At 40.0% G+C, this 13,981-nt stretch overlaps 1 protein-coding gene and 1 long non-coding RNA gene across 5 annotated transcripts in view; one reads left to right on the top strand and one right to left on the bottom strand.

The window, feature by feature from the left end:
* efna3b (ephrin-A3b) overlaps positions 1 to 13,981 on the bottom strand; it is a 114,180-nt gene that overhangs the window by 37,013 nt on the left and 63,186 nt on the right. The window lies entirely within an intron of this gene.
* Positions 3,133 to 13,981, top strand: part of LOC144057940 (uncharacterized) — a 31,665-nt gene continuing 20,816 nt past the window's right edge. The window contains exon 1 of the long non-coding RNA XR_013295349.1: positions 3,133 to 3,237. This is a non-coding gene — a long non-coding RNA (uncharacterized LOC144057940). The remainder of the gene's footprint in view (positions 3,238 to 13,981) is intronic.

The following is a 13,981-nucleotide window of genomic DNA, read 5'->3' as shown; positions in this document are numbered from 1 at the left end:
GTTGAAATGCACGTGCATATTTTTGTAGCGCAATTTGTAAATGTTTTTGGACGATTAGGTTCTAATAATGGGCAGCGCAGTGAACATTTAAAAAAATAATAATTCTATCCGAATGACCCCCGCATTGCGGTACCTGTGTTTTGCAAAGTTTTCATGAGGAACTGCAGGCTGAAGTAAGTCACATGTAATACTTTTTAGGACCTTTTAAAGGCCACTTTGATCAAATTTAAGATCATACATTAAAAAGTGTGCACATAACAAATCAGTATCCAAGCACCCACTAAACCGTCTCCTATTGATGGTGTTGGCCATTGTGATCTCCATTATGCTAAAATGCAAATCATTAATTACAAAATCAAATAAACCCAACTATGGCAATGTCTATAGAATCTGTGACATTTTTTAGACTTCTGAGCAACAGATTTCCAGAGCCATTTTTAAGGATGATAAAGGCTTTGGTAAGGACGATCTAAAAGCAACTGTGAATATGTTGACAATATCTCGTACTCAAAAAACAAAGCAAAGCCCAAGGGCAAGTGCCCTAGCACCCTCGATTGACCATCCGCCACTGGAACAGAGGCATGCCTGCATGAGTGTGATGATTAATATGAGAGCATAACAACTAACATCTATTCTTGCACCAAAAACAACAACAACAACAAATCCCGACGACACACTCCAAAATCTGGTTGAATGTCTTCTCAGCTGACTGGAAACTGTTCTCTATTATGTCACGTGAGGTGCGGAAATTGGACCCAAATGCAGGAAAAAAGAGACTATATACAAAAATACAAAAAGGGAAAACTCAGCTAAGAGACAAAAGTAGCATTCAGTAACTCTCGCTAGCGCAACGCTAACAATTATTTATGGCAGAATAAATGCAAATACAGAAGTTAAATAAGAGTGACAATTACATGAACATAGTATCTGCATAGCAACTGAGAATTTCATCATCCCAAGGAGCATAACAACTGCGTAGCAACTGGCAACTTTCTCATCATAAGGGACATTTGCATACGATCAGACAAACTGAGAATTGCTAATACATCATCAAACATTATCATCATCACGGATAGCGTAACTGCATAATATGCATAACAACCGCATACGCGTAATATGCCAACATCACAACAGAACAACCCAACCCAAAACACAATCATACCAAGTCAATTATTAAAACCTCTGAAGATAAAACATGCACCTGGAAAGTTCAAACATTATCATCATCAGGGACATCGTAAAGGCATAACATGCATAACAACTGCATAAGTGTAATACACCAACAGAACAACAGAACAACCCAACCCAAAACACAATCATACCAAGTAAATTATTAAACCCTCTGAAGATAAAACCTGGGTTTTGGGCAGAATAAATGCAAATACAGAAGTTAAATAAGAGTGACAATTACAGGAACATAGTAACTGCATAGCAACTGGCAACTTTCTCATCGTAAGGGATATTTGCATAAGATTAGACAAACTAAGAGTTGCTAATATATCATCAAACATGATCATCATCAGGGACATTGGAACGGCATAATATGCATAACAACTGCATATGTGTAATACACCAACATCACAACAGAACAACTCAACCCAAAACACAATCATACCAAGTCAATTATTAAACCCTTTGAAGATAAAACCTGGGTTTTGGGCAGAATAAATGCAAATACAGAAGTTAAATAAGAGTGACAATTACAGGAACATAGTAACTGCATAGCAACTGGCAACTTTCTCATCGTAAGGGATATTTGCATAAGATTAGACAAACTAAGAGTTGCTAATATATCATCAAACATGATCATCATCAGGGACATTGGAACGGCATAATATGCATAACAACTGCATAAGTGTAATACACCAACATCACAACAGAACAACTCAACCCAAAACAATCATACCAAGTCAATTATTAAACCCTTTGAAGATAAAACCTGGGTTTTGGGCAGAATAAATGCAAATACAGAAGTTAAATAAGAGTGACAATTACAGGAACATAGTAACTGCATAGCAACTGGTAACTTTCTCATTGTAAGGGACATTTGCATAAGATTAGACAAACTAGGAGTCGCTAATACATCATCAAACATTGTCATCATCAAGGACATTGTAACCGCACAATGTGCATAATAACCACATAAGCGTAATACGCCAACATAACAACAGAACAACCCAACCCAAAACACAATCATACCAAGTCAATTATTAAAACCTCTGACGATAAAACCTGCACCTGGAAAGTTCAGAGCAGCATACTTCAAATAGATGTGTACAAGAAGGTCAAATTCTCCGAGAAAGAAAATGACATATGTGTTGTACTGTTGCATCTGAGGGCTTTATGTACCTGGCGGAGTTCATGAGTCATAGAATAGGCAGTAAAAGGAACAAACAGCAGAAGGTAAGAAATGATGATCACCGCCTTTACTGCTGGAATTGGGCGATACATCAATATGATGGCGACATCGGGCTAAACTGCAGAATTATCTAATTTGGCTGAAAAGACCATAAACGATGCATCACAATACGCCTTCATTCGTCCTCCCACTCTTTAAGTATTAAACCGAGAAAAGTCATCATAAACAACAGGCAAATTCTCATTTTTGATCTATTGAGATATGAACTGAAATCTCTTTTGTGCGTTTACGCGAGGTAGTCATTACATTAGAGACAGCTTAGCATTGCAACCAAAATCAAGCATTAATTTATTTAGAAACCCATCATTTCTAATCAAATGAAATGACATACACGTCTACAGGTGGACTAACGAGTCAACATGCATGTCCAGCAGTGCAAATAATGAGCAGGAGAGTGAGAGAGCTTGACTATCACGCTGAAGACAGCTGTTTCGAGCATTGTGTGCTTTTGTTCAATCTCCTAAACAAAACCACAAAAAAAAAAAAAAGCTTCCACACAGCAGTGGCCTGCCAAGCGGAACATATCCAAGTCAGCCAAACACTGGGCTTACAATTCATCCATACACATGCACACACTTTCATCATTCACTTTTCGGGGAAAGGGGGAGAAAAATTTGGGCGGCCACAATATGACTGTGCTATCAAATTCGAGTCCCCGCGGAGTCATTATAACAAGCACGTACACACACATGAGGGACGGGCGAGAGACCTGTGGGTTACAGTTCCACAAGGTCTGTTTCTGACTCTGGTGAAATGTGATGAAACCGGCAGCGGGCCAATCAGAGGAGACTATTAGCCAACCGGGGAATCACCTACAGGTCAGCCAGCCACACACACACACACACACACACACTCTCTAGCAGACCGAATCATCCTGGTGTTCTCACTTAAATCTCAATGCTGTTGACTGCAGGCTGAACAGAGCCTTTCCTGCTTTCCTGGCTATCAAGCGTTGCATGTAGACAGTAATTGGACCGCTCGTAATTGGTTGTGGTCCGCTGCTTCCGAGAGTAAACGCTGTCTTTGCATAAACACGCGACCTTGTCTGTGCTGAGCGAAATTATTATTTTTTGGGGGGGTATGATTAGCTGCGTGTTGCATTTGGGAAAGTGAGGTGAAGAGGTGCATAGGAGAGGGAAAAAAAAGGAGTGGAAAAACGAGATGGAAGGGAGAAACGAGGGGTGAGAAAGAGGCTGTAAAAGTCAGCGTGACAACAAACGGCCATGTTTGCAGCTGCAGGAAGCTTGACGCTCGGCTCGTGTTCCGCGTGTGTGTGTGTGTGTGTGTGTGTGTGACTACACAAACATGGCGGAATCATGGTGGCGGGGTCACTCCACATGGCTGAGGAATTAGTCCACAAACATGGTGGAATCATTCCACAGACATGATGGAAATGAATATGGCGCGCGCCGCAAACACAGCTTAGGAATGACTCCTCAAATACAACAAAATCAATCTACAAACATGGTGGAATCGTTCCCAAAAACATCACAGAGGAATTACTCCGCCACCAGGACGGAAGCGTCAATCCACAAACACGACTGCACTCCACAAACATGCTCGACTCCTTCCGCAAATATATCAAAAGCACTCGTCGTGGTAGAAAGATGGCACAATCTCTTCACAAACATGGCGGAATCACTCCATGGAGGAATCAATCCACAAACATGGCGGAGGAATCACTTCATATTCTAGACAGATTTTTCAGGGTCGATACCGATGTTGACTATTAGTAGTCACAGAAGACTATCATCGATATTTGGAGCCGATATTCATTTTCAGTAAAAAGGGGCGGAGATACAGCATTGGCGTCAAATGTTTTATAAATACAAATGCCAATCTTGACTTTGTTTTCATGTCTTAAAGCATGTTTATTGAACAAATTTTCAGACTTTTCAAAATGTAGATTAAAAAAAAAAAAATCATAGACATCCTTTTAAATTTCGAACAAAATGTCGAGGGAGCTGCCAAGTTTATCAGTACGTCTAAAACGTTAAATGGAAACAAGACAATATCATAGCTCTCTATAGTTTTCTAAAGTAAATATTTTTCCCCAAAATTAAAAAAAATACATGAAATCTTAAACTTTCAAATTTCTTTGTTGTAATGTTGAACAAAAACAAAAAGTTCTCTAAAAAGTTAACTGAAAATGGAAATAAATATTTCCCTATATTAAAAAGCAGGGGTGGTCTCGAATGTCTCGATTCGATTCAGAATCGATTTTTGATTAAGAATGATTTTTGATTCAAAATGATTTGATTGACAATGATTTTTGCTTCAATCTCTAGATGTGCAAGGAATCGTAATGATCTACTCCAGTCTGACTCGCTAATGCTGATTAGCGCGCTACTCGGGGCACTTTTATTACTCAAAAGAACGGCTCCACACTGCAAAAAAAAAAAAACTTTTATTGGAATAACTTCATTGTAACTTTTTCATTCTACTCTCTAATGTGGCTACAATTTAACAGTGTATTAGACCGCGTGGAACCACACTGCCCCTCAGTGGCCAAACCGGGTATAACATGAACAGCGCTTCAAATAAAGGCACACACAGACAAAGGCAAGAGAGTATAAAATAATTTCAATAAAATCGATTTTGGGACATTTAAAATTGATTCTGAATCGTAGTAAATGAGAATCGCGATTCTTATGAGAATCAATTTTTTGGGCACACCCCTATTAAAAAGGTTTTAGATTTACTTTTTATTGGCCGGCAGATAAAAAATAAAAAAAAAGAAGAAAAGGCCAACACCGATATTCGTCAAAATGCCCCAGGCTGATTATTGGTCTATCCCTACTCTATAAACAGAGCAAAATTACATTTCAAAAATTAAATAACTACTCAGTTCCTCCACAAATATATATATATATATTCTACATGATGATTCACATATGTACCAAAAACAAAAGGACTGTACAGTACAGTACTGCATTCCATTCACAGTTGATTTGCTCCAGTGTTTTCCACTCCTCTCCCTTCCACACACACATGCACAAACACACACACGCAGTCATCAGCACTATGTTATGAGCTGAGACAAAGACCTCCCACCAAGCGCCAAAGTGCAGCGTCAGCCTTTATCTTCTCCTTTATTACCCCCTCGTCTCTCGCCTGCCTCCATCGCAAAGTGTTGACTCCCTTCCTCCTCCTCCTCCTCCTCACCCCGTTTCCTCTCCCGCTCATCGTCCCTTGCACTCGCTCCTCTCGGTGCAACTGACTAAACCGTCCATAGGGTGCGAATGGTTGTTTGTCTACAGTATGTCATAGCGGACCAGCCTGGACACCTTTTTGCAAATGTGTTAGCCGTAGCATAAATGCTAATGTTACTGTTAGCACGCTAAAATGATTAGACGCGTTAGCCTTGTAAACTTCTTGAAAATAATTTCCACATAAAGACTCGTTAAAGTTGCTCTGTTCTGCGCCATAACTGAATAATTATCATTATTCGGGAAGTTAAAAACTTGACGAATGACAATTAAATGCTCAGCTGGGCTGTGGTAGAAAGTGACAGACATTACCAGGAACGGGAACTATTAATAGAAGGCTGTTAGCTGAGGTCAAAGCCTCATGTCTCACTCTATCATTACATTGCAGTCTTTTTTTTTTTTTAAACTTCTATCTTGTCTCTGCTCAATCACCAAACACTCTTGTGCATCTATAAGTTGAAGCTAGAACATAACAGATGCTAGCTTCTAATGCTGCACAACTTAGGCCATTCAATCAAAGTCAGATGTAACTGCTTAATCTAATATTCACAATCGCATTAATTATTCAAAACGTGTTCGGCAACCACCGGCCAATGAAAGTGTCTTGTTTTGACTGATTGAAAATCCGTGCGCCTGGATTCACTCTTGTTTACCCATAAAATTAGAGGACTCAAATTAAACACCTACCCCACAACATGTTGCCAGTGAGGAAAAGTGACCAGCCATTTTATTCCACTTTGAGTCTTTATAATTTTGCAGTATGAATTATTCAGCCCTAAATGCAATCATAAACAATGCTTAAACTGCAAGGGAAGTGATTTGCAAACCAGCACTGACATTTCAAAACTAATTACCACAAAATAATTGATGAAATGCTCCAGAAAAGACATTACATTTGTTACAAGAATTAGAGGGCATTGGACTAACTAGCAACCAATTAATCAATTATTTTTTGCCGACTATTAAAGGTGAGGCTTTTATTAATAACTTACTACCCTTTTTTTTGTGTGATGGGAATGGACTTCCGACTTCCACACATCAGCGTCGTTTCCGGCCGCGTTCCAACACTGGCAACCCCACCCCTGCACCCCCCAACGGCGCTCCTTCCCCCCCAAATCTCTGAAATGCTTCGGACAACTGAGACGGATACGCTACGCGCTCGCAGGCGTCGACGGGAACGCGCAACCGAGGGGCTCAAAGGGCGGAAGCGCAAGAATTGGGACGCAGCCCACACGTCGCAAACAGGAAAAGGAAACAAAGCTGATGTGTGAAAACCAGGAAGTCCCGCCTCCTCCGTGGCATATACATATAACAGTTTGTGTGCATCAAAATCAATTTATTGCCGCTTTAGTGTGCAACTTGGCCACCGGGGGCAGTAAAGAGACAAATGAAGAAGATTTTCACAAATAGTCAAGGCGATTCACTAAGTTAAAAATAATGGATTAAAAATAACCATTGTTTATCCACAGATGATAAAGTATACAGTATATGCTTGTGAGTCTTGTTATGTTTACGCATTCCGCCATTTTGTGTTCAAATGTCTGCTGCTTAAAGCATTATAACACTGCCACATATGCTATTCATTAGCCTGTTTATGCATTGTTAGCATCAAGCTAAGTATGTAGTTTGAAAAAAAACAAAAAAAACCTAATATAACCCTATATAAAGTACGTAGATGAAAAACATTTTTGAAAGGTGTCATCTCTGTGGATCATCAATAATGTTCCCCCATTTTGTGTTCAAATGCTTAAAGCATTACAACACTGCCACGTATGCTATTCATTAGCCTGTTCATGCACTGTTAGCATCAAGCTAAGTATGTAGTTTGAAAAAAACAAAAAACTAATATAACCCTATATAAAGTAGATGAAAAACATTTTTGAAAGTCGTCATCTCTGTGGATCATCAATAAGAAGCTTTCTTAGTGTGGGAGTCAAGAATGGAGAAAAAGCACATTTTTGCCGGCAAAGCATTGCACCTCATCTCCCCCCTCGAAAGCAGCTCGACCCCAACGCCGTCTCCTTTTCATTGCACACAAACAACCCCACTGTACATTGCGAGTCTCTTTAACAAATTCCCTCGTTTCTTCCCAATCATCTAATCTCTCCACTTTATCTCTCCGCCATGGCGGCGTTGTGACCCCGGCGAGCGAGGGCGAGAAAGACGTAGGGGACGGCGGGAGAGGGAAGGGAAAAGGTAGAGGGCAGCGGAGGGCGAGGTTTCGATTTCGCCGCAGACAAATAGGCCGAGCGTGCGCGGCTAACCTCCGCAAATGGGTTTTCGATCTCTAATTCTCAACAGATCTCTACAAAATGATTACATAAAGACACCGACGCGGCCGGCGGGAGGACAAAAGCGGGAGAAAGAATGACGACGTCTAAGGAGAGAGTTGCGGACTAACACCGACCATTACATTCCGTCTGCCGGGTGAATCAGAGGAAGTGCACACCAGCAAAGCAACATGGCTTCCGCCCACTTCAAATATGGATGCGCGTCTGACCCTAATGGCCCCCCTGGTAGTTATTTTGCACAAACGGCTTATTTGTTGACAACCGCAGTCGCTCCGCTAATGCATCCCATTTGCGGGTTATCTATGCCAGTGATTCCCAACCTTTATTGAGACAAGACTCCTATTTTTTTATATATATATATTTTTTTTTATTTGATTTGGTTTTATTGAACATATAAACATAAAGAAAACACAAAACGCATTACAAGTATAAAATATCAGTTGAAGTAAAAAATAAAAACGAGAATAGGAAGAAAGAAAAGAGTTTATGTGTTCAAAAGGGGTAGGAGGAAGTTAAAAACGTATCTAGTTTTATGTTGATAAAGGTTAATGTATATATGTAATATGCCGGTAATATCGTAGAAGGTATGATATGGAACACCCCTATGCGACAGCACATTTTTTGTTTTTGTAATCAGTTATTCCGCTCTCACAAATAGATCCCCCAAAAGTAGCATTATCCGCAGAGGTAGTCGTTAGCATTATATGCTAACTAGCATCTTCAACTTTAACACAAAGAAAAAGAGAAAAAAAACGCAGCTTGTACGATGATCCATTTCACATCAAGTCATGTCATGTTATTAAGCAATTAGGTGGGCGCTTTATAAACGTTATACAAAGTAGTTGGAAAATGTCAAATGAAGCTAAATGACACGATGAGTGTGCATTCTTTAGCCATGTTAGCATCCGCGCTCCTTTTTACTTAATGCTCCAATGAATCACATACAGTAAGCATACATTGAGGTCAACGGCCTTTGTCGTCATTTGACAACAATTCATACTTTACCCCAAAAATTTATTTAGGGGAATATATATAAGTTTGGTGACTCTTTAGCATTTCACAACAATATTCGATCACCACTGACTGTGGTGGACCAAATTAACAAGAGGAAGGATGATATGTTAAGTCCAATTAGAGGTGGCAAATCCAGGTCCAGAAATGGCAAGATGTCTTGTTAACCACCTACCATAATAATTGGAATTCTTTCACAACAGTAATAAACATAGTTCAAATCTAACGTAGTACTAAACATTTTTTTTTTTTTTTTTTACATTGGCAACATAAAACACATACTGTAGCGGGCGGAATTGTGTTTGACCTTCGAGGTTAATATCACACAAAATACCGGAAAATGACTATATCCGTTCCATTCTAAGCACTCAGGTATTTAAAAAAAATAATAATTGTTTCCTGATATAGGGTACAAAATAATTCTTTATGAGGCACCTTTTATTTCCTGCAAAAGTTTGAGTCATATCTGGGTCGTAAAAAATAAATTCACACATTTGCCTCTTGCAGCTTAATCTGCATTAAACTGCAAGCTTGGTTTATTGGCCTGGAAGAAAGATTAGGTTCAATTTTGTGTGATTGAGCACCGATGGAAATCAAAGCTGACCATCACGCGTTGCCTTCATAAATCCTCTCTTCGTCACCTGCGAGACATTTTCTTCAATTGCCCTTAGATGACGGATGACAACAGAGCAAGAGTTCACTTCTCCTCTTAATAAGCCTCATCTCTACTTTGTGTTTGTTGCTCCTAGATTGCTTCTGGCCTCAGCCACTTTGAAAAGTAATTCTACTCCACCATATTCAATTGTTTTATTGTGTCATTACGGCACATTCCACTAGGCCTATTAGACTGTAATGGCTCCGGCAAGCCACATAAGTCCTGCGACGGCGTACACACCAACGGGCGCGTGCACCGCCGTGCGCACACACACGCTATTAAACGGCAATGTCGCCAGACGGTGATATGAGTCAATATTACGGCCGAGCGATCTGATTAAGTGCGCAGACACGGCGCGTGTTCAGTCCGACCGCCATCGCTTTCCCATCGGCGCCTTATAATCGGAATTAGAGCACGGAGACACGCTCGCACAAATAATAATACTTCTCGGGCTCCTCGCTTTTGCAGAGAGACGGGGGGGAGATGTAGGTAGCAAGAAGAAGTACTAATTTCACTCATTCACTTGCAGTAAATTACTTCAAGTAACTCAGAGGATTTGCGATGGGAAAAAAATGAAACAAAAATAATCATTTATGTGATCTACAACCTGTGGAACTCAACTGAATTAAAAAAAATCTATTTTTGATTTTAAAAAAAAAAAAAGTAAAAAAAAAAGTAACTGAGACAGGTTGCACAAGTGTGCACACCCTCTTATTTATTAACTCGTTTGCTCACAAAAACGTATAAAAACGTTTTTTTATGCTAGAGCATACAGAAGGCTTTGACGCAGCCTCTGAACTGAAGAGAATGGTTGAAGCAATGGTAGTTATTACAAAAACGGCCAGCAGGTGGCAGCAGAGTATAAGAGATCAACCAGGACCATGTTGCAACAAAGCTCATTTAGCCACAGTTTTAAACAGATTTGTGAATAATGATGAAACTTAGCTATATTCGAATGCTAATTGCTGCAAAATGGAAACCGATAGAAATGTACTTTTTATTTCCTGATGAAAGAAGAGACTCTAATCTTTCTTTTGGTAGGTTTTTTGTGTGTGTTTTTTTTAGCAATAGAACACAATATTCTGTGGGCCTTACAAAATCAGTCAAAATCCAGTAAAACAGTCGGGAGAGAAGGGGGTTGTTTCAGTGAAAATGGCTGGGAGTGAATGAGTTAATTAACCGGCATGTACCTGTGTTCAAAATGGACCAATCACATTCAAACTCATGTTAAATGGGAGTAAAATACACCTGCCACCATTTAAATAGACTGATTAACTCCAAATAAATTTCAGATGTTCTAGTAGTCTTTTTTTTTTTTTTACTTTCTAGCATAAGACATAACACAAACTGTTATTTAGAACTGTTCACAATTCCCTCCACATTGACTAACGTCCCAGTTTCAGCCAGGGTTTCTCCCAGTGATTTATAGGCCTGGCGGGCCGCCAAGCTTTACTTGCCCCAACAGCCCCCCCCCCCCCCCACCCCTTCCATCGAATCCACCGCAAGACGTTCGTCGTCCGCAATTTCCCGTTGGCGAATATTAATTACTGTATCTTGGTGTCATTTTTCACAATCATTACAAAACCCTGACATTTGAACAGGGGTGTGTTGACTTTTTAGATACACTGTAAGTAAAAGTAGAAAAAAGTAAGATAAAAAAAAAAAAAACGAACTAGCGTTGGCTCAGGCTTCTTCTATGCAATCAGAACAATGTGTTCCTGTAGCTTTGCTCAAGTTATGAACTAAAAAAATAAAATAAAATTATTCCAAATGAGCACATAACTGAAAAAAAAGATACACTTTTCTCGTATGATTTTTTTTTTTCAGATTAGATTAATAATTTTTAAAGATGATGGTTTTTAGTCTGACGTAAGACATTTACCTCAAGTAATTCTTGGATTTGACAACATCAATCAGTTCTCAGCCCCGAGATCTCAAACAACCAATTGATTAATCAATCAATAGCTTAACTATGGTTCACCTCTCTCTATTTACATCTAATCTTGTGTCATTATCTACAGAGGTAAAAAAATTTTTTATGAACATTCAGATGAATAAATATATAAGTATTGATACCAGAATCGACTTAAGTAAAGGAACAAAGTACTTCTGCTTTACAGTATGTGCATACATTTCCATGGGCAGCACCAAGGAAGAGAAGTCCTGAGGAAGTATAATGAGGTGAGCGTCTGCTAAGAGAAGAATGATGGATGGCGGAGGAGAGGCAGGTGAACCCGAGCGCCTCCCTGCAGCAGGAGGCCTGCCTCTTCTGCGACAACACAATGACATCAAATCACCTCCAGCGGCTCGGGGGCACACGCGGAGCACGCTTACGCACACACTCAGAGGTGAAAGCGACAGCGGCGACTAGCTCGGGTATTCCGGTGCTGGCGGCTGCTTGATATACACTCACTGGCCACAACATTACGAACATCTCAACGACCTAATGAGATCCGGTAATTAGTTGTCATACGTTGACGTTTTTTTTTTTTACGTCTGCGTTTGAGATGTCCTGTTTTATGGTGATCTTTGAATGCACCGTCAAAACTGAACCTATGATTCAGCCACTTATAGCTCGAGTAGGCGACTTAAATGACTCAATACCATTTTTGGGGTGCTAGTGCACATATTTCTTTGCCCTCTCATGTGTGATGTTATTTTCTGCTAGCATGTTATTTAGATTACAATGCTATCTATTACTATTAACTCATTCACTCCCATCCATTTTCAAAACGCCGGGAAAAAGAGCTTGTTGCAACACATGGCCCGGGCTGATCTCTTATACTTTGCTGCCACCTGCTGGCCGTTTTTTTGTAATAACTACCATTTACACGACCTCTTCATGCTGTATCAAAGCCGCATTAACATTTAAAAAAAAACATTACAAAAATTATAAATACGTTTTAGGGAGTGTGGGGCAAAGTATTAAAAATGTATGGATATGTTTTTGGGTTTGAATGAGTTAATAATGTAATTTGTGTTGAATACGATACTGAAAACAATAGTTTATGTAATATGAGTTCATTATTGTGTATATGCTAGATGCATGGTGTTGATGTTTTATGATCCTCTCCATTTTAATCTCAATTTCATCATCGGCTCTCATCGAGTTCACATGAATCTTCACAAAAATAAATATATTGCTAACTTAATGCTTCTTTGGGAGTGTCAATCAAAATGGGCCATTTTCATTATTGTAATGGGAAGAATTTTCCGATACAATTATTGTAGTGAGTCTATATATATATGTCACACACTTAAGCTACAGTATTGTTAGCACACCGAATAAATAAATTGCAGACATAAAGTTTGCAAACCAAAAAGTAGAAAGGAGTCAAGTATGCAAGTGAAAGCTGGGTCAATGATAGGAGGGACTCCCTCGGGATCAGTGGGGGGGGGGGGGGGGTTTACATCTCAGTGTGTGTGCGTGTGTTAGTAAAAAAAGAAGAAAAAAGGAGGCGCATCAATCTCACTGGATCAGATCGTTACTCTTTTTTTTCATAACAATAAAGCTGTGAGCGAGCAGTTTTACAACTAGCATCTGTCACGACGTCTTGACACCGCCACACTAGCGCTCCCTTTTCTGTCCCCGGCAGTCATTAACCGGCCTCTCTGACTTCCCGCCTTGCCGCATTATTGAGTGTGTGCGTTTTGTTGTGTGCGTCTGTGCGCATGTGAGACTCCCCGCCGCCTGACAATGTGTGCGGAATTTCACGCCGTAATCGGCCGGGGACCGGAACACACGGCAAACAAAGCAGAGCGCACACAACATTGAATTGGGGACCTTCGGGCGCGCATGCCTCACATACCCAACACACGTACATCGGGAAGTGGAATAAATAAGACCGCCTACGCAGTATAAGTCAGTGAAGATGTGGTAAAAGGAAGAAAAAAAAGTACAATATTGTACCTTTAGGGGTATAATACATTTTCCACAGGTAGTACGCTATAAGGTACTGATCTTGTACCCTTGACTTTTACTAGCTTGGGAACATACCTTTAGCTTTTTGACCCTGGAGATACTGTTACCTTAGAATCCAATAATTGTCCCAACGGGGTACATTATTGTAGCCTGTAACTTTTTGTCATTGAGGTAGTATGCTTTCGTACCCTTGGCACTGGACTTTTATAACATGGGACAAGATCTGCTCTTGTTTTGTCCATGAAATGAACCAAACAGTCACTCTTGGGTCCGATAATTAGCACAATTTGTCACATCATTGCAGATTATACCTTTAGGGGTAGTCATGACTTGTCACTTGGGTTGTAGCCTCTGAGGTTTTTTGTAACATAGTTAGGACTGCATCAATCAAGATCAAGACTTTGGGATTGAGGCCAAGTTAAGACCAAGACTTTGGAGTTGGGGCCGAGTCAAGAACAAATATTTTGGAGCAGC

The sequence above is a fragment of the Vanacampus margaritifer genome, chromosome 9 (genome assembly GCF_051991255.1).
Source record: "Vanacampus margaritifer isolate UIUO_Vmar chromosome 9, RoL_Vmar_1.0, whole genome shotgun sequence".
Taxonomy (NCBI): domain Eukaryota; kingdom Metazoa; phylum Chordata; class Actinopteri; order Syngnathiformes; family Syngnathidae; genus Vanacampus; species Vanacampus margaritifer.
This window is presented reverse-complemented; position numbering and strand designations above follow the sequence as displayed.